The sequence below is a fragment of the Rhinatrema bivittatum genome, chromosome 19 (genome assembly GCF_901001135.1).
Source record: "Rhinatrema bivittatum chromosome 19, aRhiBiv1.1, whole genome shotgun sequence".
NCBI lineage: Eukaryota > Metazoa > Chordata > Amphibia > Gymnophiona > Rhinatrematidae > Rhinatrema > Rhinatrema bivittatum.
This window is the reverse complement of record NC_042633.1, coordinates 43,299,006-43,313,659: the sequence shown is the minus strand read 5'-3', so window position 1 is coordinate 43,313,659 and position 14,654 is coordinate 43,299,006. Positions and strand designations below refer to the sequence as shown.

The 14,654-nt window shown below is 45.6% G+C and overlaps 1 protein-coding gene and 1 long non-coding RNA gene across 2 annotated transcripts in view; both read left to right on the top strand.

Moving 5' to 3' along the window:
• The window catches only part of LOC115080754 (WD repeat domain-containing protein 83-like), a 44,960-nt gene that overhangs the window by 23,043 nt on the left and 7,263 nt on the right, over nt 1-14,654 (top strand). The window lies entirely within an intron of this gene.
• LOC115080761 lies at nt 7,587-12,924 on the top strand. Its single transcript, XR_003853646.1, has 3 exons — nt 7,587-7,752; nt 10,071-10,285; nt 12,207-12,924. It is a non-coding gene; the product is annotated as an uncharacterized LOC115080761 (long non-coding RNA).

The following is a 14,654-nucleotide window of genomic DNA, read 5'->3' as shown; positions in this document are numbered from 1 at the left end:
ATACGAGCACCCCAAAGCACGACCTCCCAGCATATGTGCACACCAACGCATGTCCTTTGACACTTGTGCACACCAGTGCAAACTATCCTGGTATACGAGCACCCCAAAGCACGCTCCCTCCCAGCATATGTACACACCAATGCATGTCCTTTGACACTTGTGCACACCAATGCAAACTATCCTGGTATACGAGCACCCCAAAGCCACGACCCTCCCAGCATATGTGCATACCAACGCATATCCTTTGACACTTGTGCACACCAATGCAAACTATCCTGGTATACGAGCACCCCAAAGCACGACCTCCCAGCATATGTGCACACCAACGCATGTCCCTTTGACACTTGTGGCACACCAGTGCAAACTATCCTGGGATACGAGCACCCCAAAGCACGGACCTCCCAGCATAGTGCACACCAACGCATGTCCTTTGACACTTGTGCACACCAATGCAAACTATCCTGGTATACGAGCACCCCAAAGCACGACCTCCCAGCATATGTGCACACCAACGCATATCCTTTGACACTTGTGCACACCAATGCAAACTATCCTGGTATACGAGCACCCCAAAGCACGACCTCCCAGCATATGTGCACACCAACGCATATCCTTTGACACTTGTGCACACCAATGCAAAACTATCCTGGTATACGAGCACCCCAAAGCACGACCTCCCAGCATATGTGCACACCAACGCATGTCCTTTGACACTTGTGCACACCAGTGCAAACTATCCTGGTATACGAGCACCCCAAAGCACGCCCCTCCCAGCATATGTGCACACCAACGCATGTCCTTTGACACTTGTGCACACCAGTGCAAACTCTCCTGGTATACGAGCACCCCAAAGCACGCCCTCCCAGCATATGTGACACACCAATGCATGTCCTTTGACACTTGTGCACACCAGTGCAAACTATCCTGGTATACGAGCACCCCCAAAGCACGCACCTCCCCGCATATGTACACACCAATGCATGTCCTTTGACACTTGTGCACACCAGTGCAAACTATCCTGGTATACGAGCACCCCAAAGCACGCCCTCCCAGCATATGTACACACCAACGCATGTCCTTTGACACTTGTGCACACCAGTGCAAACTATCCTGGTATACGAGCACCCCAAGCACGCCCTCCCAGCATATGTAGACACCAACGCATGTCCTTTGACACTTGTGCACACCAGTGCAAACTATCCTGGTATACGAGCACCCCAAAGCACGCCCTCCCAGCATATGTACACCAAGCATGTCCTTTGACACTTGTGCACACCAGTGCAACTATCCTGGTATACGAGCACCCCCAAAGCACGACCTCCCAGCATATGTGCACACCAATGCATGTCCTTTGACACTTGTGCACACCAGTGCAAACTATCCTGGTATACGAGCACCCCAAAGCACGACCTCCCAGCATATGTGCACACCAATGCAAACTATCCTGGTATACGAGCACCCCAAAGCACGACCTCCCAGCATATGTACACACAACGCATATCCTTTGACACTTGTGCACACCAGTGCAAACTATCCTGGTATACGAGCACCCCAAAGCACGACCTCCCAGCATATGTACACACCAACGCATATCCCTCCCTGAACCTACTTCCGACAAAGACTTTCTCATAGCAGTACAAACTTAACAAGAAAAATTTGCCATTTAGGAACAGCGCGTAGGCAGACGGGATGAAGGACGCGGCATTTTCTTTTTAGGTTAAAATGGAAAGCTGAAACTCGGGCATTAGAATATGTTGGTTAAGCAGAATGGGAAATGTCTGAAGCAGAGAAAAGGCTGAAATGAAGGCATCAGGTTGAGCATCCTGAGATGGAGAGGAGTAAAGCGATAAGCGAATGTGCAATAGTGTAAGCTGTTTCAGCTTTGTGGCTGTGCCTGCTTCTCTTCTGTACGACACCCGTACTTGCAAATTCGTAAAAATAAATAAATTGTTTCACCAAACTTTTGTTCCCTATATTTTTTCTAAGGTGGTGCATTACCGTTTTTAACGGTCCTCCCGTCCTGTACAGTTAGTGGCTTCTGCCCCTTGTCCTAAGCCGGTGGGGACCTGGCTCCCCCCGCAGCCTTGCCCCACTCTCTTCCCTCTGCATTCCTTCCTGTGGGGCTGGCAGGGCGCAGGGCTCTGCTGCTCGGTGTTGCTGCTATGTCTGACCTGCTGTTGTCAAGTGTCAAACTTAGAGCTTGAAGCTGGGTGAGAACTGGCCAAATGTCAAGTCCAAAGTAGCTCAAAATTAGCCAAATGTTGAAAAAGAATCCCCTTTTTTTAATGAATGCATTCAGCCTTGGCGATAAATGCTATGGACACTAGCAGCTGCCAGCCCTGCATTAATCTTACTGCTTGCACTAAAAAAAAAAAAATGTAATTCCTGATGCAGTAAGCATGGAGGGGGAAGAGAGCGCATGGGGCATAATCCAAGAGGGACAGCACCAGCAGCTTTGCCAAATCACTGGGGAGAGGTCAGGGCAGCAGAAAACATTGCTCATGTGCATTCCACATGATTTCAAAATTATTATTGCCAGATTGGAAATGTAACTCCTATTGGAGGTGGAAGGAGCTAATTTTACTGCAGCTCTGATCAGGGCTTAACACTGGAAATTTAAGGCAGCGGCAGTTAAGCCAGCGCATCCCTTTGCAGGGGAAGGTAAAAGGTAATGCCCTGGTTCGCAGGCGATTTCCATGCTAGGGGCACTAAGCAGGACGCAGTTTTAGGTGCACATTTCTCTGTGCTGCAAAAAAAAGGTCTGCACAAAGTTGGGGGTTAAATGTGCCCTACTGAATGCAAGCTAATCAACTGGCCCCAGAGAATCTGTAGCGCAAGGGGGCCCAACTCTGGACCTCAGCAGCCACAAAGACGTTTGGGTTTTTCAGGGATATCCACATTAAAATGCATGAGATTTTTTTTTGCCTGCAAATCTCTCATGCGTAGTCATTGTGGCTTTTCCTAAAAACTAGGACCATTTGTGGCTCTTGAGAACCACAGTGAGGCAGCCCGGCTCGCCACTCAAACAAAAAATGTCTAAGTACAAAGCAGTCACTAATCAAGGAGTGGGAAGTTGCACGTGCAGAGGGCCTAAGAGTCTGTTATGTTTTGGAAGATGGGGACGAGTAGCTGTGTGAAGACTTCAGCTTGCACGGGAGGCTGTGAGGTGGGGGCTGCAGGCAGGGTTTACCCAGTCTTTGACAGGGTCACACACTCACTCTTACCCCCCCCCCCCCCCCCCTCTGATAGCCGCACAACGTTTTCCGAGTCAGCAAAGTTTATCTGTGACTGGCTCCAGCCATAGACACAAACTCTAATGGAGACGCAGGCTCCTGCTTTCAGGCTGAAAGATGTAGTTTTGTCACGTTTTGTATTATCTAGCACACAAATTCTCTGAAAAGACACATCTGTAATATATCTGGCGTGAGCGTGTCCCTCAGTGCTCGCGCCGACGATTTTAAAGTATTATCCACTATGATGCCTGGATCTTTATCCTGGGTGGAAGCTCCTAATATGGAACCCAACATCGTGTAACTACAGCAAGGGTTATTTTTCCCTATATGCATCACCTTGCACTTGTCCACATTAAATTTCATCTGCCATTTGGATGCCCAATCTTCCAGTCTCACAAGGTCCTGCTGTAATGTATCACAGTCTGCTTGTGATTTAACTACTCTGAACAATTTTGTGTCATCTGCAAATTTGATTCTCACTGGTTGTATTTCTTTCCAGATCATTTATAAATATATTGAAAAGTAAGGGTCCCAAAACAGAATAAACTGCTGGGAGACCCTAAGTTCACGGGGATGGGCACCAATACACAGTCTCCTTGCTTCCTTTAAGCTCTCTTGTTCCCTGTAGGTACCCGGATCAGTCGAGGACAGTGGGTTATGCCTCCCTGGAATAACTCACTGTCGGGATTGATCCGTTGGTACTACAGGCAGGAAAGTTAGCAGGTAGGAACCAGTTTTCCTGTGTATTGAAGACATGTGCTCCCCCAATCCCCACCCCTTCAGCAGGCCACCTCCTGCAGGGTGCCTGTGTAATAAACTGCTTGTGCAATAAAGACCTTTTTTTTACCATACTGGGTCAGACCAAGAGTTCATCAAGCCCAGCATCCTGTTTCCAACAGTGGCCAATTCAGGCCATAAGAACCTGGCAAGTACCCAAAAACTAAGTCTATTCCATGTTAACATTGCTAATGGCAGTGGCTATTCTCTAAGTGAACTTAATAGCAGGTAATGGACTTCTCCTCCAAGAACTTATCCAATCCTTTTTTAAACACAGCTACACTAACTGCACTGACCACATCCTCGGCAACAAATTCCAGAGCTTTATTGTGGGTTGAGGTAAAAAAGAACATTAAAATAAACTGCTTGTGGAATAAAGACGCGTGTCTGTGTAATAAACTGTGGAATAAAGACGCGTGTCTGTGGAATAAACTGGCCTTGTGGAATAAAGACGCATGTCTGTGGCTAAAACTGCTTGTGGAATAAAGACGCGTGCCTGTGTAATAAACTGTGGAATAAAGACGCGTGTCTGTGGAATAAACTGCTTGTGGAATAAAGACGCGTGTCTGTGGAATAAACTGCTTGTGGAATAAAGACGCGTGCCTGTGTAATAAACTGTGGAATAAAGACGCGTGTATGTGTAATAAACTGCTTGTGGAATAAAGACGCGTGCCTGTGTAATAAACTGTGGAATAAAGACGCGTGCCTGTGTAATAACTGCTTGTGGAATAAAGACGCATGTCTGTGGAATAAAGACGCGTGCCTGTGTAATAAACTGCTTGTGGAATAAAGACGCGTGCCTGTGGAATAAACTGTGGAATAAAGACGCGTGCCTGTGTAATAAACTGCTTGTGGAATAAAGACGCGTGTCTGTGTAATAAACTGTGGAATAAAGACGCGTGCCTGTGTAATAAACTGCTTGTGGAATAAAGACGCGTGCCTGTGGAATAAACTGTGGAATAAAGACGCGTGCCTGTGGAATAAAGACGCGTGCCTGTGGAATAAACTGCTTGTGGAATAAAGACGCGTGTCTGTGTAATAAACTGTGGAATAAAGACGCGTGCCTGTGTAATAAACTGCTTGTGGAATAAAGACGCGTGTCTGTGTAATAAACTGTGGAATAAAGACGCGTGCCTGTGTAATAAACTGCTTGTGGAATAAAGACGCGTGTCTGTGGAATAAACTGCTTGTGGAATAAAGACGCGTGTCTGTGTAATAAACTGTGGAATAAAGACACGTGCCTGTGGAATAAACTGCTTGTGGAATAAAGACGCGTGTCTGTGTAATAAACTGTGGAATAAAGACGCGTGCCTGTGTAATAAACTGCTTGTGGAATAAAGACGCGTGTCTATGGAATAAACTGTGGAATAAAGACGCGTGTCTGTGGAATAAAGACGCGTGTCTGTGTAATAAACTGGAATAAAGATGTGTGCCTGGGTAATAAACGGTGGAATAAAGAGATGTAGCAGGACTGCCTGATTGGAGTCCCTGCCCTCCTGAACTTACCTGGTGCAGGGATGTAGGGTGGAACCCAGGGACAGAAAAATTAAAAAAATAACTGGACTGGTGACAACCGTATTCCAGATTTGCAGCCAGGGGCCACTGTTTTTTCTTCCCTGTTGGGAGCAGAGAGATGTCCTAGGAAACCTGTTTCAGTTTTAACTCCAGCGTGAGACTTGTGCTCTTGCAGAAAGCAGCGGCTGTGGGATTATTACAGGAGCACAGGAAGTTCAGTTCCCAGCCTGAGCCCAGGGTGGGGAGGGGGCTGTACTACCAGCAGAGGGGGAATGCAGGCTGCAGGAGGAGAGGAGAGAGCCGTGCTGGGGGGGGGGGGGGGGGCGCTGGGATCCCCGCCTTTCCCTTCCACCATGGCTACCAGGAGACGGAGAATCTACCTCCCCCTCCTGCAGGACCTGCTTCAGCTACGTCCTCCTAAAATTTGCTCAGCAGCGGTGCAGCGGGTCCTGCTGTCTGTCTGGGTCCCAGACTGCTGCATGGCTGAGCTGCCAGACAAACCCCCTGCTGTTCGCTACCTCCCGAGTGGAGAGCGGACCCTGCATCATCTTTCCCCCTGTTTGCAGCCTCTATAGGACTGGAGCTTCCCCAGAGGTTGCCCCTACTTTTCAGCTAATGCAGCCTTCATTGATTAGGATTTCACAACCACTTTTCTTACTTCTGCTCCTGCCCAACATTCCTGGGAGGTTTTCTTTTATTTTTTCCCCTGGGTGTCTACGCTCCCTGCACTGGGGACTACGGAGAGGAACAGTAGAGCACTTTTTGGGGCACTGGGAGGACATTTACCCTTAAAGCTTGGGGTGAACATAACTTTTTCCAGAGGGCACTCTCAGCAGGAAAAGCAACAGACTGCTCCTCACAATGCAAGTTGCACATTGCCCTGGATAACGGGGTAGGTTGCTTAATTTAAGGGAAAATATTTGGCCATTCTGTGACTGTTATGCTTATAGTTTCATGTTATTAATGATGATTTTTTTCTTTTGCTTTATTATTTCTGTATCCTTCTCCTTACCTGTTAATACTAAAAGAATTGAATGTTTACAGTAGTGCGGTGAGTTTTGTGCTGTGCACTGTTCCCAGGGGTGGGGTGGGAAACCCTGGGACCCATAGAAGACAGGATCGGGGCATTTGGATTAATTATCCCAGAGATGCTAAGGTAACCTGCACCCCCCACACTGTCACTCGTACCCATGGGTGCAGCCCCTCTCCCTTGGCTGCAGAAAATACCCGAGGGGGCGCTACAGCCATGTGCTCCCCACCACCTCCTGCACGGTGCTTGTGTAATAGACGTGGGCCCCCCTTCACCTAAACAGATAGCACAGAAGGTTGTAAGCAGCAGGCTGGGTCAGAGTCTAACTCTGTGACATCCAGAGATGCACCTCTCATGCTTCCTTCCTCCATGCTGCCCTGTCTCGTGCTGCTTCCGGTTTCAAGCCCCCCTCCCCTCTCGTGCTGCCTCTCTTACCGGTTTTCAAACCCCTTTCCCCTCCGGTGCTGGCCTCTCTTACCGGTTTCAAACCCCTTTCCCCTCCGGTTGCTGCCTCTCTTACCGGTTTTGAAGTCCCCACACAGTCAGCAGATAACAGCGTTTAACTTCCTCCCTCCACCTGCCGTGTGATCCTGGGAGGCTGTGGTGCTCCTGGTAAAGATATCTTTACGGAGGTGGGAGGGAAGATGGGATCACAATAATCAGGAAGGGGCTGATGGGATTTTGAAAGGAAAAAGTTTATGGGAAAGAAACATGGAAATGCTGACTTCCTGTTCAGGGAGGGGGTAGGGAAGACTCCTGAACAAGTGGGGAGGTGTCTGACGGGGTCAGTATACAGTGCAGGGAGGTAGGTCAAAACCCCAGAAACAAAAAATCCCCGGAACCAAAAATCTGCAGGGAAAGGGGGAAGAAATACCAGGTGACACAGAGTCAGTCGGGCTGGTTCCTTCCCCCCTGAAGCATCGGAGAAACCTGAGACACAGGTGTGGGAGGGAGAGGGTGGGGCCTCGGGAACCAATCCCTGGCCAGCAGGGGAGGGGAAGGAAGAGGGTGGGGCCCCGGGAACCAATCCCTGGCCAGCAGGGGCGGAGTCTCCATCCTATAAAAAAAGGAGCCAAGGCAAAGCATTTCAAGTCTCTTTCCAGGTACTGGAGAGGAGGGAGTGGGACCTGGCTGCCCGATGCTGCTGAGGACTGCTTTACTGTGGGAGAAAGGACTGAAACCCTGGTACCAGAGAAGGTGAGTGTGCAGATTCAAAACCTTCCCTTTTTCTTTATTGCTAATGAACTATTTCCAAGGCTGCCAATTGGGTGGAGGTATTTCTGGGGAGTGTGGTAGAGAGCAGAGATAGGAGGGAGGAGGCAGAGAGGCCAGCAGGGCTGCACTTAAATTCTTTGCTGGCCTGTTTTGGGACATTTTTTTTTTGGTTTGTTGGGACTTGTGGCAGGGAGAGAAGAGGTCTGTGACATAAAGATGAAGCTTCAAGGGGAGAAGCCAGGCTCAGCACTCACTGGTTGGGCTTGGTGCCTCCCTGCCAGCCCAATGAGGGTTTGAATCCCGCAAGGGGAACCAGTGGAGAAATTTTATAACTGAGAGCCTTTGGACCTTTGATGTTCCTGGGAGTGTTAGTAGCCAGGGAGCCAGTTTGGAAAATGGGAGCAGTGGAGTCAATCAGATGGACAGGGGCTGACAAGAGTTGAGAGGAAACTTAATATAGTGTTAGAGAACAAATCAGACCTGCCAGAGCCCTGCTTAAAATGCTTCATCTCTGCTGGTGGACCTGGGGCCTTTGGCAGAGGGTTAGACTCCTGCAGCCAGTGTGTGGCAGGGCCTGATTTGTCCTCTAGGACTGTTAAGTTGTGTGCCAGGTCTTGCAAGCTAAAGAAGGTTATAAGCATTTGGCAGGGCTCTGATGCTATTCTTTAGCTTGTGTGTGAGGTCTTGCAAGCCTACAAAGGCTGGTTAGGCCCTGGAACAAGCCAGGCCGAATCATTTCTAGGTGGTTCCTGATAATTCCAGTTCTTCCAACCTCACCAATGCAGTCAGGGTGGGTAATCTTTCAAGTTGCACATTCCCAAGTTAAGATACCTCAAACTGACAAGGCCTTCAAAGGCAGCTTCTGAAATAAACTCCAGCTTCTTAAGTTCCCCCAAGTCGAGTGATAATTATAGCAAAAACTAATCCATTTACAATATCTGTGAAGGAGAGCACTGGATAAAGGGTCCATCAAGCCCAGGATGCTGGGCTTGATGGACCCTTGGTCTGACCCAGCATGGCAATATCTTAGAGATGGCCCTGAATTAAGGGAAGGCTTGTTGAAACAGCCAAGTAGAGCTTTTTTTTCTGAACATCAGTAGACAGGGTTCTTGTCTTAGATCAGGGGGCGTGGCATTCCAGATGTTTGGCCCTGCTATCAGAGGGCTCGTTCTCTGGTGGCTGCATGAAAGGTGGATTTGGTTGGGAGGGTGTATAGTGATCCCTGTAGGCTTCTCTGATAGGTCTCGAGGTGTGGATAGTGAGTGGGCATGGAAGATTGATAGGGATCGGTTTGTGAATGCTTTTGTGAATGATGGTGAGAGTCTTGTGTAAGATTCTAAAGCTTATGAGTAGCCAATGGAGTTTAAGTCAGTAAGGGTCATTTGACTTAGTTTGTGGGATATGATTAGGAGTTTGGTTTTGGAAGTATTCAGGGCAAGGTTCATTTGGGTGAGTAATTGATTGATAGTATTGAGATGGGTTTCCCATGGAGTGATTTGGGGATAGATTCAGTGATAGGGATTAGAATTTGGACGTTATCTACATAGATGGAAGTGTGAGCCCTAGGTTGGATAAGTTTACATATGGGAAGCATGTAGATGTTGAAGAGATGAACCTTGGGGCACTCCTTGAGTGAGTTTGATAGGTTGATTTGCTGTTGCCTATTTTGACTTTGATATCTGTTGTCTAGATATGAGACAAACCAGGGTAGGGCTGTGCCAGTTAGACCAATTTTGGTTAGTCTATGAGGATCTTGTGAGTGGTATCAAATGCTGCGGAGATGTCCAACATTGCTAAGATATAGGACTGCCCATTATCTATAGTTCTGAAAGGGCGGTGAGGGAGATTACTGTTTTGGTGCTGATGAACTTGCAAAATCCGAATTGGGATGGATATAGAATGTGTTTTTGTAAAGTGTTTGGTATGTTGGGTGTTTACTACTTTTTTGAGTAGTTTAAGCTAAGAAGTGGAGAATGGATATTGGCCTGAAGATAGCTGGATCTGAGGGGCCCCAGTATCCTGCAGGTGCAACAGTGGATGGCTGTTTTCAATGTTCATGCTTTAGTGATAGGTCCTGTGGGAAGTGCTTGTGCCAAAGACATAGTTTTGATGCACATACACACATATATTGCTATATATATATTGTCTATTCTATTAGATAAAAGGGATACAAACATACATATTACTAAACATTTGAGTTATTTCAGAATTATATAAATACATAATTGAACAAGTAGTGTTCTAGTCCTGAATAATAGCCTTTTCCCTAAGCTGTGACACCTTTTCTTGGACCAACACAGGAATTATCATTCTACATGAGCTTTGGAGAGCATCCAGGTCACGTCTTCAGAAGGGAGCTGATTGGTCTGGAAAGCTCATACAGTACTGGGGTAAAAGGAGCGAGGATTAGCTATGTGAGGCCTGACCAGATTGCATTACACATGTTCATCTGCACTAAAATACCCCATCACCTCTGCAAAGATCACCATTCAAGCTCTAAAATCAACATTTACAGGTGAGTTGAGCATGTCAGTGTAAGATGCTATTGGAGCAGTGTTCTAAAGTTATTTACCTGTGAAGTGCACTTAATGTAGATAAAACCTATTGACAATGAGGGTAAAGCAGATTTACCCATTTAAAACCTAGTTTTAAGCCTGTAAATGGTGTTGGGCTGGAAATAAAAATGATTCAATATACGTTTAATGAACTGCAAGCCCTGGCTGAAAGCAGACGAGGCAATGGATGGCCCCAGATTCTGTTGCACTTTTCATGTTAATGGGAGAGAGAGATCGATAGAGATCGATCATGTTTCAGACTCTGCTTGCCCACACCCTGTCCTCTTTTCAGAAAAAAGTATTCTGCAAGTAATGGGAGATACCCGTGTGCTCGAGGTCCTTTTATAATCAACCAGAATGTCTTTAGCTGAACAAAGGATCCAGTGAAAAACTAGTTCTGGTGTTTCTGATTGTACTCAGAACTGCGTTCCCACAAAGCACTTTTGCAGGAAAGTGAGCAGGAGCTCTTCCTCAATTGCACTAGTTCGGTGCAGTGAAGGCTAATGTGTGACCATCTCCCCTTGACAAAGGTTCCTCTGTTTAGCTACAAACGAGCTTCATCAGGAGTAGGAGGTGCAGAGTAAGAAGTGGATCATTGAAACTGTAAATACAATAAACCTAAACTGTGCTATTCAATGTAAAAGCTTCTTGTTTAAAAGTACATAATACAGAACTTCCATTGCAATCTGAAATGTCAGATCTCGTCAAATAACTCATGAAGTAGCACACTCAAGAGCTTGCACAACTTAGGAAGAGCTGCCACTCACAATTCTGCAAAAACCTTTGTGGGAACGCTGGATTGTGTACAATAGGAAACACCAGAACTCTAAAAGTTTGCATTGCATCATTTGTTTATATAAAGACATAGTTTTGACACACATATATCGCTATATATATATAAACATGTATATACCCACACACAGCTGTGTATATATACATACACACATACACATCTATATAAATACACATAGATGGCTATATATATACCCGCCCACACATTCAGTAGGATCAGATAAGTCAGTTCTATTAAACTGAGGCAAAGGGGGGGGCAAGTGCCGTACACATAGCAGCTGAATATAGGAACCTCATGTTCCTATCTGGCTGCAGAAGTTAGCCAGACACATTTATTGAGCAGACTTGGTGAGGTTTGGGGGGGCTGTTTTACATGCACAGTGATAGACAGGAACAGCACAGCTCCCATCAGTGAAGATTTTGCTGTCACTTGGAGTGATGAAAGGTAAAAGAGCAGATTTGTACAATTCCTCTTTCCCAAGCTTGATGCACTCTCTGCCACGCTGCAATCAAGCCAGATAGAGAGTGCATTGTACAAATCTAATTTACCTTTCATCACTCCAAATCACAATCTTCACTGGTAGCTGTGCTGCTTCTACCTATGACTGTGCATATAAAACAGCCCCCCACAACCTACCTCTCACCCAGAGTTCATAATGCCCTCTCTTACAGTGGTATAAATAGTTAACTTAGATGTGAGCCTCTTGCCAGCAGGCAGAGCCGCTATGATAAAAAGAATTTGTCAGTAAAGCACCTGCAGTGGATTACACAGCGTGTGATTATCGCTCATTGCGGAAGATGCATAGGCAATGAGGTAACAGGAAAATTAGCTTAACCACGCCCCCATTTTTATCACAGATCCTGTTTCCACGATATTTATAGCAGTTTGATAAATCTAGGTGTAAAGTTAGCCAGATATGTGGCTGTAGTCCACAATGTGCCTGTCCTGCCCCTCACATAGGTGGGTATCTTTTTAGCCGGATAAAATGTTAGCCTGCCAGTGAGAGGTTTACAGATTACATGCCTGGAACTCTTAAGCTCCCTACTAAGTCTCTTCCTCTGATTTCCAAAATGTTTTATCTTCCTCAGGGAAAGAAGACTGGATGTGGGAAGCAAGCATTTTCCTCCTTAAATCCTACTGATTACAAAACGTTGGAAAAGTCAAATTCAGATTTTTCTTTTACTGCAGCTTTATTGGTTGGACTATCACTGGATGCTGACTGGGAATTACTCTTTGATCTTTTTTATTTAAATTTATGATATGAATAGTTCCACTGTCTCGCTCTACTTAGAAAAGGATCAGTCTGTTACTTAGCCCTCAAATGAACCAAATGGCAGCTGCATCTGTGCTGCATCCTCAGTGCAATGTGTTAAGATTGTTGGATCCATTGCAGCTCTCAACACTTGTTTCCAGGAAGATTTCAGTGTCTTCTTCTTTCAACTGTTCTCACCCTGATTAGGAACTTTCTGTGCTCCTGGAAAGACTGGTTAATAGTTAAATTTAACCAAATTAGCTGCCATTTTATTGTATTGACTGACTTATATGCTCTCTGGTTATTTTTCTCCCCTTTACATGGTGCTTTGTAATTCCTGAGGAGACTGAATTGAGGCGCAGTAGTCTCCACTGTTTTGGCAACACTTTTATCCCTTATAGGCAACATTTTACAATAATAGATGCAGGGTCTGTCCTGTCAGGCTGTGTTGGCAGCAGTTCTCTTCCTTTCTTATAGGTAACATTCAGGAATAGATGCAGGGTCTCTTCCTTTCTTATAGGTAACATTATACAGGAATAGATGCAGGGTTTCTCCTGTCGGGTTGTGTTGGCAGCAGTTCTCTTCCTGCCTTATAGGTAACATTATACAGGAATAGATGCAGGGTCTCTTCCATTCTTATAGGTAACATTCAGGAATAGATGCAGGGTCTCTTCCATTCTTATAGGTAACATTATACAGGAATAGATGCAGGGTCTCTTCCATTCTTATAGGTAACATACAGGAATAGATGCAGGGTCTCTTCCATTCTTATAGGTAACATTATACAGGAATAGATGCAGGGTCTCTCCTGTCGGGTTGTGTTGGCAGCAGTTCTCTTCCTTTCTTATAGGTAACATTATACAGGAATAGATGCAGGGTCTCTTCCTTTCTTATAGGTTACATTATACAGGAATAGATAAGAACATAAGAACATAAGAAAATGCCATACTGGGTCAGACCAAGGGTCCATCAAGCCCAGCATCCTGTTTCCAACAGTGGCCAATCCAGGTCATAAGAACCTGGCAAGTACCCAAACACTAAGTCTATTCCATGTAACCATTGCTAATGGCAGTGGCTATTCTCTAAGTGAACTTAATAGCAGGTAATGGACTTCTCCTCCAAGAACTTATCCAATCCTTTTTTAAACACAGCTATACTAACTGCACTGACCACATCCTCTGGCAACAAATTCCAGAGTTTAATTGTGCGTTGAGTAAAAAAGAACTTTCTCCGATTAGTTTTAAATGTGCCCCATGCTAACTTCATGGAGTGTCCCCTAGTCTTTCTACTATCCGAAAGAGTAAATAACCGATTCACATCTACCCGTTCTAGACCTCTCATGATCTTAAACACCTCTATCATATCCCCCCTCAGTCATCTCTTCTCCAAGCTGAAAAGTCCTAACCTCTTTAGTCTTTCCTCAGAGGGAAGCTGTTCCATTCCCCTTATCATTTTGGTAGCCCTTCTCTGTACCTTCTCCATCGCAATTATATCTTTTTTGAGATGCGGCGACCAGAATTGTACACAGTATTCAAGGTGGGGTCTCACCATGGAGCGATAGAGGCATTATGACATTTTCCGTTTTATTCACCATTCCCTTTCTAATAATTCCCAACATTCTGTTTGCTTTTTTGACTGCCGCAGCACACTGAGCTGACGATTTCAATGTGTTATCCACTATGACACCTAGATCTTTCTTGGGTTGTAGCACCTAATGTGGAACCCAACATCGTGTAACTACAGCAAGGGTTATTTTTCCCTATATGCATCACCTTGCGCTTGTCCACATTAAATTTCATCTGCCATTTGGATGCCCAATTTTCCAGTCTCACAAGGTCTTCCTGCAATTTATCACAATCTGCTTGTGATTTAACTACTCTGAACAATTTTGTGTCTGCAAATTTGATTATTTCACTCGTCGTATTTCTTTCCAGATCATTTATAAATATATTGAAAAGTAAGGGTCCCAATACAGATCCCTGAGGCACTCCACTGTCCACTCCCTTCCACTGAGAAAATTGCCCATTTAATCCTACTCTCTGTTTCCTGTCTTTTAGCCAGTTTGCAATCCACGAAAGGACATCGCCACCTATCCCATGACTTTTTACTTTTCCTAGAAGCCTCTCATGAGGAACTTTGTCAAACGCCTTCTGAAAATCCAAGTATACTATATCTACCGGTTCACCTTTATCCACATGTTTGTTTAACTCCTTCAAAAAAGTGAAGCAGATTTGTGAGGCAAGACTTGCCCTGGATAAAGCCATGCTGACTTTGTTCCATTAAA